Source organism: Ostrinia nubilalis, chromosome 16 (genome assembly GCF_963855985.1).
Source record: "Ostrinia nubilalis chromosome 16, ilOstNubi1.1, whole genome shotgun sequence".
Classification (NCBI taxonomy): domain Eukaryota; kingdom Metazoa; phylum Arthropoda; class Insecta; order Lepidoptera; family Crambidae; genus Ostrinia; species Ostrinia nubilalis.
This window is the reverse complement of record NC_087103.1, coordinates 3943776-3957913: the sequence shown is the minus strand read 5'-3', so window position 1 is coordinate 3957913 and position 14138 is coordinate 3943776.

Sequence of the window (14138 nt, the reverse complement as noted above, 5' to 3'; positions counted from 1 at the left end):
CCGTAACATTTATATTACTCTTAAAAAAAAGAAGATTAACTATCTAATAAGAATAAATAAATATCTAATAAGAAAATTTTGCGTAAGTAGATTTTTAGAGGTACATAAGAATAATCTTATACGATTGGTAAATAGTAGGTATACTTATCTCAGTCGATATTTATTTATTTATATTTTCATTGCAATTAAATACATAAAACTAGAAACTTAAAACTAGTCTAAGTTACTTAGGTACTATGCAGTATGCACACCCGGTTGGGTGGTTTAATTTAATAAGATTCATAAAAACATTAAGTCCTAGACTAAAGAGACCACAAACAGGCGCGCTGGAGTTACACATGTTATAATTTTCTTGAATATTAAAACAAACTAGCAAAAACAAAAGAAAGTACCTAATCGAATTCCAATCCAACAATCGATTGTAACGACATCTCAAAAAACATGCAATAATCGTATCGAATTTTAAGGCTTCTGACACACTTAATGAATCAATGTGGTGACTCATTTTTGCATGAGTGGTGTGGTGTCTCATTTTCTATCTTCATAAAGGCTCTCGGTCAGTCTGACATCTTTTTGGCAAGATCTCTCCCCCATAGAACGCATATGCATCCCCCAGGTAGTTATCTAAAAGCAAAAGTCCATATTACATTATAAAAATACGATATTAGTGTAATTGATTAAGGTTTAATTAAATTACACAGGCAATTAAAGGCACAGTCACAGATCACTAATCCCGGTTTCCACAATGGTGGAGAGTATCTTGTTGAGAGGAAAACCTCGTCTCTGAGAGGAGAAAGGCTTATTACAATCAAAAGCATACATCTCCGCTACGAAAAGCTTACATCCCCGCTCCTCTTATCTTTTGTAAGAGGCCCCATTTTGATCAATTCCTGTCTCTTATGCTGGTTTTAGAATCGCGCTGGTGTACGCTGACCATCGGCGCTGATAGCCGAAATGTATGCAGTGTCGGTGTCGAGCGACTGACGATGATCGTCAGTCAGGAACGTTTCCTTTAAACATTACATCATTTGATCTGTCAGCACCGGTGATCAGCAAGCGGTCAGAGCGATTTTAAAACCAGCTTAAAACATTTGAGCGTTTGCGCAGCCTTATTTTTCCAAAGAAGCAATTTCGGCGGTATTAACGAGGTCGGTCAAGCGTGAAATTCGCTGTAAGCATCGCGACATTAGTGGGTGTTTTATGACGGGTGATTTATGGCGGTCCCGGGTTCGATTCCCGACTGTTTTTATTGGAGCCGTTTACAGTTCAGGTGGTAAGAGCGTAAAGTTTAGCGTACCTAAGTATAAATAGGATTCTCGGACTTAGAACCAGATTCTTCAATAAATTAATGTAAGTTACATGATTTTTAAAAATTCACAAAGTGATATGAATACTTGGGAAGTATTAAAGTGTTTAATGATTATTACATATATTTTTGATTTTATATTAGGTCTGTTAAGTTTAAAAAAAGTTTAATTTTATTATTCTGGCAAGGATGCCATTGCACTTACAAGAAAGAGACCATCTAGATTATTTGTAGTGTTTGATAATGAAATAAACATTCTTCATTTTCATTTAATTTTTATTTAATTACGACGTGAAGAATGCAAACAATACACAATGTAATCAATCTAGGTTGAGCCAAAGTAAAAGATCTTATTAGAATATCTCTACTTCTCAGATAAAAGGGCCATAAACCTCAAGCCTTTCACTAAAGTTATTCAAAACAACCGGTGAGCATTCGCGGAGAATTTTATCAAACCAAATGTAAATTACGGTCCCCATGAACCCCCCTCCGACCCCATTGTTTGTTTTCTTACTAGATTAGGCCGCTACAAAAGATACTGGAAGCCATTTGTACAAAGAAAATGATATACTAGTCATCCGTGCGTGTTGCCACACATCACTTTACCAACTTCGAAAAAAATATAAAAAAGTATCAACAAAAAAGTTTTGCACCTTATATAGTTGGGAACAAGAACGAATTTGCCAAGAAAAATGTAAATGCTGCCGGCAAAAAACCAGTGGGAAAAGAAACCACAGTGAAAGACGAAAACAGAATAAAATATGGCAGAAAAGTGGACTCCGGACGCAATAAAATATCAATTTTTTTACCTCCCCCGAATAGTTTTAGTTCGAATGTTGAGTGCGGAGGGAGAGACAGGGAAGCGGTTTTTAAAAACTTGCCAAATGGTACTTTATCTGTATGTGTAGAAATTGGGATTCTTTAAGATTTATTCCTATTGCTGCAGCTTTCTACAGCTGCAAGCAAGATACGCTTTTATTTTAGCAATATTAATGTGCTTTGTATTGACAAGACTACGTAATACGTAAATTGTTATTTAAGCATAATGATTTCAGCCAATAGGGTTTAATTCAAATTCAAAGATGTATGCGGCTACAATTATGGAAATTGTCGGTTTAGAGCAAGGGAAAACATGACGTAATCGATGTTTCTTACGATGTCATTGCTACATCAACATATTTTTTTCTGTAAGTAGCATCTCAATAAGTACTTTAAAAGTGAAAAATTTTCTTACTTGAAGACTGCCAACCTGTAGGTAGTAGTGATTTAGTTTGCAGAACAACCAATCTAGCTCTATAATGTAATTTGACCATAATATTACCTAGACCTAGAGTGTTAACTGTATCATAGACACTGCATTGAATATACACATCGACCATAGAGACGCGATGGCCACAGTTAGTGCTAATTGATGTCTGTTTGCTGTATAATTGTACCGCACTGTGATGCTCTCTCTGGTTCTATACATTATGCATGCGCTATTGACATGCATTGATTGTTCACCTAACATGGATGATATGTTTTTGGATTGTCAGCGAGCATTGTAGGAATTTAATATGTTGATACACCTAGGAAAATGTATAAATTAAGATACAATAAATTTATGCTATAACTTTTAAACGTTTGAACGAACGTTTGTTAATGAAGGATTAGCGATTAAAAGGTAGCCTGAAAGTTAATGTCAGACATTTTCCTCTACTCAAGAAGGACCTCTTGCGAACAACTCAGATGCTGAGTAGGCCTATATTTAGCTCTACTAGGTACTATTTAATACTTTATTTATACCTTTTCTATGTGCAAAAAATAGGTTTTATAATCGAAATACATAATTTAAGACCCTTTAAACTCTATTTACAAAACCGCATCTGTTTTATACAGAATCACAATACCGGGTGTACCCCTACACGTTCTCACGCTACTTAAAATGTATTTAAAGTCTTCAAATCGATCAGAACATAATGTCACCCACTAAATCTTGCGGCTAACCGAAAGGTTGACCTTAAACTTGAAATAATGGCCGATCTTATGTTTGGACGTATTCGTGCACAAAAGGTCATTGTTATATTTGAACCTCTAGATCTTGCTGAACGGATTTCAATGCTGATCAGAAGCAATACAGATGGTTTTGAAAAGAATTATTGTATTTTGACAATGTTTTCGGTAGTTTGCGATTGTTTAGTGTCGTGGGAAAGCCAAGCGGTGGCGTATGTCTCAGTAAGGTTTGTATTGACCGCAGGACATTGTCGGTTGCTTTATAACATAGTATTTAGCGGACTTGAGAGTGTACTGCGACTGGGATTTTTGATCCATTGATATTTTAATCGATGCGTATGTTTGATGACCACTTGGCCTGTGTCCACTACATAAAAATTCATTGGAGACAAATTTTTTGATGAGCCAGTATTTAATAATGGAATTATATATTTTTTTAAATAAATACTTTCATGGTACAGATAATGTTAAAAAACTAATAATTAAACTCGGAGTTTCTGGATTCTGGACATTTCAGGCTTGAATCAATTTAATTTTCAAAATAAATATGGTTTCGTCATTCAGAGTAGATACCCGTTGTCTGATGCCTATTTTTAATAATAGGTGACCATTGTTGTTATAAGTACCATAAGAAAATTAAGAAATATATTATTTTGTCCGCTATTTAGTCGCGCAAGATCATTTTACTTCGGGGCTTGTCAGAACTTGAACTTATAAGTTATGAGACAGTCTCCATAAGTTATTTTAAATTCGCGACGATTTGTTTGTGAAGCTATCCAGATTATGGAATCTTTTCAGTTCTTAAAAGTATCAAAACGGTTCAAGCGGTGTACAATGCGCAAGCGCCGCTCGCCACTCGATCGCTATTGTCCGCGCATGATATATCACCGCTACAAACCGTACTCGAGTATTGTCTTCTTACTGGGTGAAGTATAGTAGAGCTCAACATCTAGTTCTTATTTTGAAAAAAAAAAAAAACATTGTTTTCGTAAAATAAGATGTTTTAAAACTAACATGGCTAGGAAAAGTCAGTGTACACCTTTGTAGAGATCACGATAGCGTAATTACTTACCACAGATCACTATAAAATATTTTGTGGTAGAGTTACTGAGAGAAGGACTAATCATGTAATAGTAATTATGAACCATTCTTTTTGCCTACTATACATATTATTATGTCACTATAAAATAAAAATTCACGAACAAGTGGCTTTTCTGTGAAAATATGAACCACTTTTATCAGTGTATGTAGGATGTTTTGAATCTTGAATAAAAATGTCTATAACATTCCGATTTTCATAAAAACAAAAATTTTAATTTACCGACTCTATGATATCTATCTACAGTAAGTAAAATAAATAATCCAACCACCACAGACTTATTAAAACAAATCCCACATTTGCCAATAATTCATTACACTCGGAATTAGGAGCGAACAAAGGGGCAAGAGCGACAGGAGCCGTGTTTTTCATTACCCTTGCACAAAACGGTGGCTCTTTGTGTTTTAACCACCGTGCTGCGGTCGGCACTCGCGGTGAGGTTAGGGCGTTTGATACTGCCCCACATTATACACCATAGTCTACTATGCGGTAGAAAGAAATACTGAGTTTACATTTGATTACTACATAATTATGCGAAATCAAAGTTATAAAATCCGTTCAGTAGTGTGTTGCATGAAAGAGTAACAAACGTACACATCGATCTTCGCAAACTTTCACATTTATCATATTAGTAGGAGTTAATAATAATGAGAAAGTTGAAGGTGAAGAAAACATACCTCTAGGAATAATAATTTTAATTCAACTTGCTTAAGCGCATTATAAATTGTGTAGCAAGTTACTTAGTGCGAATAGTGAGTATGTGCAGTAATGTGGACTCCAATGAGTTCTAGAGCACTTTGCGAAGTAGAAGTCTATAAAAACAAGCGGGTGATTTTACGGCGGTGAGCTTAACTTAAAAGCTTAGCTCATTAACTTGGTATCTCCAATGAGCTTTTTAAGTCTGCGTTAAACTTATATGAGTCAGCTAATTCTGATGCTTTGAAGTAGTAATAAAATTATCGTGACCCACGCAAGCTGAAGTGGCAATGGGCAGCAAAGTTTTGGAATGGAGGCCACGTATTACGTACGAGGCCTATGTTCAGCAATGGACGTCCTGTAGCTGATGTGATGATGATAATGACCCACGCAAGGGGGAATGCACATTGTCGTGTGAATGTCAAACAGTATCTAATGCGTCGTCATCAATAGAAAAACATCGCATCAGAAAATAAAGTTTTCCCCGCGATTAGACCGAGTTCAAAGTAGGAGTTTTGTCATCGAGGCATTGTTCCGAGATGGGTTCTTTAATATTCCCGGTTTTGTACCTTGTACCTCCCGTACCCTGTACCCCTTCCCTGTCCCGATGCACCTTTTGTTGTTGATGATTGACTTTCATGATGTTTCCGAGTTCGAAAACATTCACGCGCTTTTGCAATCGATTGATTCACTTTCCTATTTTTGAAACAAATATTTTGTGAAATTTAAATGTTTTGAATTTGATAGTTCTTTTAAAATACTTTGTGCAATTTTGTGTCAGTATTTGATTTCTTAGTAATAAGTTCTTTTTAAATTTTTTTATTGTGAATTATAGGTGAAATGGTGACATGTTACAGTAGGTAAGTTGATGTATTTTGAATCTTTTAGACCTGGATTTAGAAATAAGAATGCTAAACCTTTTAATATCTAACTTTGAAGTGAGAATGTCACGAAGGCAAACTTTTGAAAAGCACTCTAATGTACTAGATGCATTTAAGTAATCTTTTATATGAAAATTATCGGACTTTTCACCCAAAAGCCATGGAAAATAAAACCCATTTTTCCAACTTTCCGTGCCAACCATACCCTCATCAGACAGTGTTAATACAAACAATACTTAAAACGGATCGCCGCAAAAAGTAAATGTAATTAAACATTTGAATGAGCGGCCACCCATCAATTAGCGGCCCGATCCATCACTGCTTGCTTTTTGGGGTTTTAATTAAAGAATGTCCCCTGGACGCGCTCGTATGGTGTGATGGAAACCTCCCTCGAATATGCAGCTAGATGAATAGACACACCTAAGAGATACTGTGATGTTTTGCTAAAAATAAATTTAAGTAAAAACATTGATTAATATCTTGAAAAACTTGGATTCGATTTAAGTTATTTAAAATTTAGTTTGAAATGCGATTTTTAACGCTAAGGCTGGGTTGCACCATCTTACTTTAACTTTGACAAACGTCAAAAATCTGTCAAACACCATACAAAAAGCACCGGTTATCGCTATAGTAACCATCAAAGTTTGGTGGTGCAACTCAGCCTAAGTGTTAAATCTGTAATCTTATTTTTGAAGACACGATTTTGACAATTAATTTAAGTACATCTCACGATTGCTATTTCATACAATAAGTATATATAATGCGCATTGTAATTTACGATAAATATCATAAAATATTTGGATAAGTTTGTTTAAACCCATTGTATAAGTAAACTTTCCTATCTCAAACAACCGGCTGATTATGCCAAAGCTCGAAGATGCCGTCGAAATCTCGATTCGACCTAATTAAGCCATATTTCCGAATAGACAACCTTATCTTTTGAACTTACCTGCTTTATCCTACAACCCTCCTTAGTCTGAACACTCAAAAATCAACCCAATATTTTGGATGTTACAGTTGAATATCCCTTGCAGGTTTTCGGAGGTAAGGTGCAAGCAACCCTCCTTGGGCAGCATTAATAAGGAGAATTAAGATTAGAATGATATTAAATTTTGATATTGTGTTGTGTTCGGATTATTCTCAAGGAAATTTTAATATGGGCTTCTTTCTCTTTGAGTTTACGGCTCTTTGTTGGCAGAGGGCGGAGTTGCTCCGTGTGATTGGAAAATGTATGTGCAGGTATTAACCGCCTCTGTGGTCTAGTGGTAAGATCACCTGCTTCAGACGCTGAGGTCCCGAGTTCGATTCCCAGTGGGGGCAGATTTTTCTGTTCGGTTTGGTTAGTGGTAGGGCTTGTTCTAAGTCCGCCTGGCTAGCTACCATCATCTACCTAAGTCTGTCGCCATAACAACAATGTTAACAGCATTATTGTGTTCCGGCAGTTAGAGGTAAGATAGCCAGTTCCTCCGTGGTTGAGGATTCCGGGTGAAGCTCGCTTTCACCTTCGGCCTGATCGTCACTTACCATCAGGTGAGATACAGGTCAAGAGCTTCCTCGTTGTGGATAAAAAAAAATCGAAAGAGAAAATACTATGTAGAGGGCTAATATGTATAGTGAACGTTAGTGTAATTTTAACGGAATAGAGATCTGTTTTGTCTCTATGTGCTGAAAGTGAAATAAGGGATGAAAGTGTGTATTGGACCTGTAGAGATATGATAAAGTTCAGTTCCAGTAAGAAATAAAGAGTTTTTCAGAGTAGTTACTTAGGTTCTTTAGCGGGATTTGAGCAAGAAACTAAAGTTAGATTTCTTTCCAAAATCCTAGCGGGTAGAGTCGAGGTAAAAAAGTAAGCACTACTCGTACTTACCAGTCGTAATCAGACTTTTGTTGTTTTTTTATATTCCGCAATGTGTATGAATAAGAAAGAGCTTACATTGATGCTGTTAAATTTTCACTGTCTAAAAATTACATAACATTTTCACCCTCGTTGCAGTCTTTGCGAAACAAATGCTCTAAATTCTCTAATTATACACAAGAGTTGTCAAAAATCAAGATTCCCGTCACAAAACAATAAATTGAACAAACATGATCATAGCAGCGTCTTGGAACCGCGTCCAGCTACGTACTTTGAATAATTAATTCTGTATAAGGGTCACTTGTGCGTAGGGCTGACCATTTTTGAAAAAAAAAAAAAACAAATAAGAAAAAGTTATTGTACACAAAATAAATATAATCAGCTTAATCACGCGTGGAATTTAGGATTGTTATAAAAGCCTCAAAAACACTTTTATTTACTACCAAAAGCATGATAATCTGAACATCTTAATGAAGGTATGATTAGGAGACATGCGTGAAGCATTTTAAAGAAAAAAAATCAGGTGATGAAATTTTCATAAAAGCTACCTGACTAAACAATTGCAGAGTCGATAATCTAAAATATTACTTAAAAATTGTTAATTATTTAGTCCGTCTTTGAATAATGAAGTTTGAAATGAGCTGTTTTTATCCTTAGAAAGGTTTTTAGTAATTATACCTAATGCAATCTGCCACCTTATCTTCAGTAGCTTTATTCTTCTAAAACGAGAGGATCGTTTAAATTAGTTATATTGGTCGTTAAGTCTCAATAGTCCAGCTGAAAGATTAGTTCTTTACTAAAGTGTTCAGCTAACAGATGGCCATACACAAGTAAGGTCACTTGTCACTTGGCAGCCCTGCCCCTCCCCCCGCACCAATCATCGCTAATCAAGCCCTATTGAGCGCTTTTTACAAGCGCTTCACGCTCGCTTGCTCCTCATTCATTGGACTAAGATCAATGTCTTTCAAAATCAAATATCAATTGTCTATGACTGCAAATAAAGGTGGAATGAAGATCTCACGGTTGAGTAGACTCAGTGATAGTATTATGTTTACAACCTACTTTATTTTACTAAGCCAATGATATTTTAGATAGGTACAATATTTTGATCGTTATGTGAATGCACCTAATTAAAATGTAAAGCTTCAATCTTTATTAGTATTTAAACCTTTTCAGGGCATTTATGAAGCTCTAGGAATCATAGGTTGTACATTTTTACTGTCTGTTTTTTAGCCAATGCAGTTACTGCTGGACTATACATATTATCTGTCGCAGAACTGTTTTTATATGATACAGAAGTAGGTATATGGAGGGAGTTATTGAGCGGAGAGATTTGACTAAAAAGTAACTTAGAAAAGATTGACATCTCTACAAAATTGGGGTCAAGTTTTTACACGGAAAATAATAATATAACTTCAATTTTATACTAGTTCGTGCCTATTACTATTGTGCCTAATTGTTGTCACGATAAATATCCACCGATCGCTATAAAGATGCTACTTGATCCACCGACATGATAAACACGTGGTTCATCACGACTGAAATTACTACTCAAGGGTCATAAGATTTATTAATACCGACCGAGTATTATTAGACAAACGTACTGATCCTATTTCCGAAGATGTTAAATTTCGTGCTACCGCGTACCGAGGCAAATCGCACGAGATTTTATCGAGGGTTTATCTGGGGTTATCTCGAATCGCCCCCTACTAATCTCTTAAAAGCTACGACAGATAAGCGACAAATTTCCAATCGTTCCATACATAGTAGCGGGGCTTTACCAGTTCTGCACAAACGTTCACAAGTAACCAGCAATGGATGATGAGGAAATTAGTTGTGTATGTGGACGATATAATTTGTGTTATCGGCACGGGAGGAGGGACAGCAAAAGCGTGATTATAGTTACATAAAGGTATTCATGTAAATCTTATGGTTATCGGGGGATCTTCTCGAGCATTGTCAACGAGGAAGTGAACATTACCATCGCTATTTGTAGGTATTGACTATTGACGATATGGATTACACGTATTGGAAATTAGAGTGACACGCCCGTATTCACAAACATTACTATGAGGTCTCACAGTGCGCGTGGACGCATATGGTGACACACGAACCAATCACAGAGCTCTATTCAACGCTGTGCGTTAGATTTGCTGTTTCACTTAAGCAAGCATCGTTTGTAAATACGGGCGACAGTATGTTAAGTAGGTGTAGAATTGTAGAGCAAACCATATTTTTGTAAAGTATGATTTAGCTCTACTAATATAATCGTAAACGTTTTAATTTCATTTCACTAAAAAAACATCTTTAATCAAACACGAATTGATATTTAAAACATTTTTAACCAAACTATTTCATCTGTTCATAATTTCTCAAAACAATAGAAACTTTGTGTACCCGTATTATTATTTATTCATCAAAAGCAAAAGTTAAAAGTTCCCAAACTCGCCTCATGGATCCATCATACCGAAACAAAACGGTTAAAAACAATCACCAGTAATAAACTCCCAATTGAAATACCACTCAAGAAGTTGGAGCAATTAGAAACGGTCCCGACTGATGAAGGGCCTTAATAGAAAAAAACAAAACAATCGGAGGAGAGCGGGGTAAAAAGATGAAAAAGTGACACCGAATTTGTTCGCTGACAACATCCATCTCAATCAATTTTGGCTGCCTCCCTGAGGAGTAACCCTTCTGTCCCCTGAGGTGCGGCCCTCCGTAACCCAATTAATGGTGGGGTAGTGTTACCCCGACACACTCGCATCAACCGCAAAAAATGTAAATTGAAATGTTAATTCGATATGGAGGATGCGACATACGGCCACTACTCTCGCTTGTTTGGAAAGATCAAAACTTTTTGGCAAGTTTGAGTTCAAATTGTATAAAATCGTCTCTAAAACAGTTACTAATGTAACTAAGAGAGAATTTTTCTTTTTGTCTTGTTGGTTACACTTTGACGAAAGCTGGGCGAAGTCTGTAACATAAGCTAGTTTTAGACTGGGTTGCATCATCTTTAGCAAACGTCAAATCAAAATCTGTCAAATTGCATACAAAAATCACCAGTTATTGTTATAGTTACGGTTAAAGTAAGATGGCGCAACTCAGCCTTAAATTAAGATAAAAGCATGTACAGTTTGTTTAGTTATTCCTTCCAGTGTGGATGTGGTCTTCATCTTTATGGATTGCTAGATTTGCTTGTTACTTAAGTGATGTAAGATGAAATTAGGTGTACTATGAACACACGCTCATGAATCATCCATTTATCAACTATGCAACGGTCATTTTAGATTTTATTGCCGGCGCTAGCATCAAGATTTACGTAGATTACACATTCTGGAATCCGGCGACATTACTAATTAATAAATTAACGTCAATTAAAACCGAAAACACATAAATTATGGCGTAATTCAAAAGACATAACCTTTGCTAATAAAACTCGAATTCTGTAGTCAAACTTGTCAGCCATCAGCTTAATATAAACCAATATAACCACATGAAAGAGTCGAACGGTCGTAAAGTGGTCGTATAAGCCTCTAAAACATTGGGACATACAGACAATAAAACGTCGTTATAAGGCAACAATAAACAAATGAGATGTAATTACAGAACACTGGCTATGCGTAAACGCAATAAAATCAGGGAAACCTGTTCGGGATAGTTGCAAAGTATAGACAACACATCAGACTATACATTTTTGTTACAATCTCACCCTTATTACAACGATATAGAGACCTCAGTATTTAGCTTGATGCTGTCTTCCGTACATTAGTGGTGTGGCCGGACGAATAAATACAGAGTGTAGCAGATTAACAGTGTAGTCGACAATGGTTCACATTACTTTAACGCGACAACTGGATCTATTCTCCATCCATTGCTGCTTTTGCTTGATGCTTTTACTTCTTATTCAAACCAAAAGATCGATGGAAAGTGAATAGGGAAAGGTTTCGCAATATCCCCAGGTGTGAGATAAGAAGTTGAATTACAGTTCTTGGTGTAAACTTCGAGTGTGGCCGACCAGCTGACAGCGTTCTCTATCAGCCGGATTGATGGAGGGGAAATGAGCCGATTAACTTATTAGATAATGAAGTTATTTGCAATATAATATGTTAGGAACACTGACAATAAAATAAATATCGTTAAAGTTAGCTTGATATAAAGTCTTAGAAATTTTACTAGCATTTAAAATCGTAATGCTTGATGGTGTGCACGATAAGGCTCGGACTACACTGTATCTAAAAGAGGACTAAGGAGGGCACAACAATGTAAGTAACAGGTTTCGGCGGCTTTTGCTTTGCAGTTACTGTTTCTAAAGGGCAAAAAGAAAAAGAGTAAAGTAGTCTTAAAATTGACAGTTAGAAGTCTTGTAGATCTAAATATTCGCCTTAAGGTTTAAATGGTTAGTTTAGCAACCTTCTAAAGTAATTCGCACTACTGATACTTTTATTTGCTTTTAAGTGGCAGTTTCCAAGTTTGTTGCTGCTTATGGTGCTTGGTTAGCCTTATCTTGATATTGAAACATAAAACGATGGTTGATGATTTGTAAGCTATGTGATAAATTCATTAGATCACACGAATAAAGCGAATGTCGAATGGAGAAAATTTTGAAATGTGCTTCTATCAGTATTTCTGAAAAAGCTCTATAAAAGTCCTATATTTTGTCCTCGCTCAAAGAGCATCTATAAAAGCAGTTTATGTATTAAAGTTAGTTAAAAGTCAAGCTTAACACTTTGGTGGACAGTACAAGTTAAGAATTACTTCCCAAATGACACTACATATTCACATACATTGCCTATGGGCGTAGTGTCAACGCAAAACGAGTAAAAACTATGACGTCTATAGGCAATCTGTTGTATCATTCGTTAATAACATAACATATGGACATTAACGTCCATCAATGTGTTAAGATGTAGCGTTGCCAAACAAACCATCCAAGATCCGAACTCATGTTTTTCGAGTCTAGTACGTCATAAAATTCGGCGGCTCGCGGTCACAGAATGCGTTTTCCATCAATCTTCGACGACAGAGATAAGCATCTTGAGTGCCGTTTTTACTATCTCGCATAATGTCGTATAATACTTTCATTATCGGGATGTCGTCTCATCATTTGTCAGGGACTGATTGACTACACCAAGACACCTGTACGATTTATATCTGACTGGCTTTATGAATATGCATCGGCCATTAAGTTTAAGACAAGATTTAGCAAGTAAGCTGGCAGTAAAATTAAGTTTTTAATTGGTGGAACATAGGAACTTCTTTAGAACCATTTCAAAGAAAGCAGATGAGAATATGCTGGATTGAATAAGATTAAGAATCACTTTCAGCTTTCTAAGGCTGAGTTGGACCACCTAACTTTGACGGTAACTATAACGATAACCGGTGCTTTTCCTATAGTTTCACAGATTTTTGACGTTTGTCAAAGTTAATGTAAGATGGTGCAACCCAGCCAAAAATCACACTAAAATATTACTGAGACAAGCAAAAAAGAATCTTCTTACTACAGCTCTACTTTCGTTGGTCTTGTCACTTGGGTTCGAAAGTACTTTCCTCGTTCTTTCATGAGCGAGAACATAATAATATCCGTATCAATTACAAATATTAAACTGCAACCCACTTAAACCACCCGCGGTGCGATTGAGAGATTACACATCAAAGTCAGGCCAGAAACTTTTCTAATTTCGCGCCAAAACCAGGATTTGCATGCACCGGACAATGAGCGGGTATTTTGCCATATTTTCAATACCGCAGCATGGGTCCTTTCTGATCCGGGGGTCGCTGCTTTGTCCCCCACTTTAATATCTGTGGGAATAGACATGCCGCGTCCACTTCGGCAATTTATCATTCTTAAACGAGTGTAGACTATTATGCATAGTCTTTTCGGCTGAAGGGCGAAGACTCACCTATTGTGCGGGCTTGTTCAAATTAATGACGGATTTGCCCCAACGGGTTTCGCCAAGGAGTCCGATGTCCGATTTTATGAATTATTAGCGATTTTGGTTCCCATAAAATCGAAGGGATGACCAGTCTGGCCGCTTGCGCGGGGTCAGTTTTGATAATGTATAGTTCAAAGCTATTAATTATAGTTTTGGAATTATGACGTTGCTTTAAAAAATAACGGTTATTGCAACGGGAACAAAACATAAACTGCCAAATAAATTACATAATAGCAATTTTAAATTTTAATTAATAGACAAAAATTTTATTAGTGTTTAAGTTTTTTATGATCTATTAATTAAGAATGCATGGAATGTACCGTATAAGAATCAATCAATTGAGAAAATAAACAAATTGAAAATTTGGGGAAATATC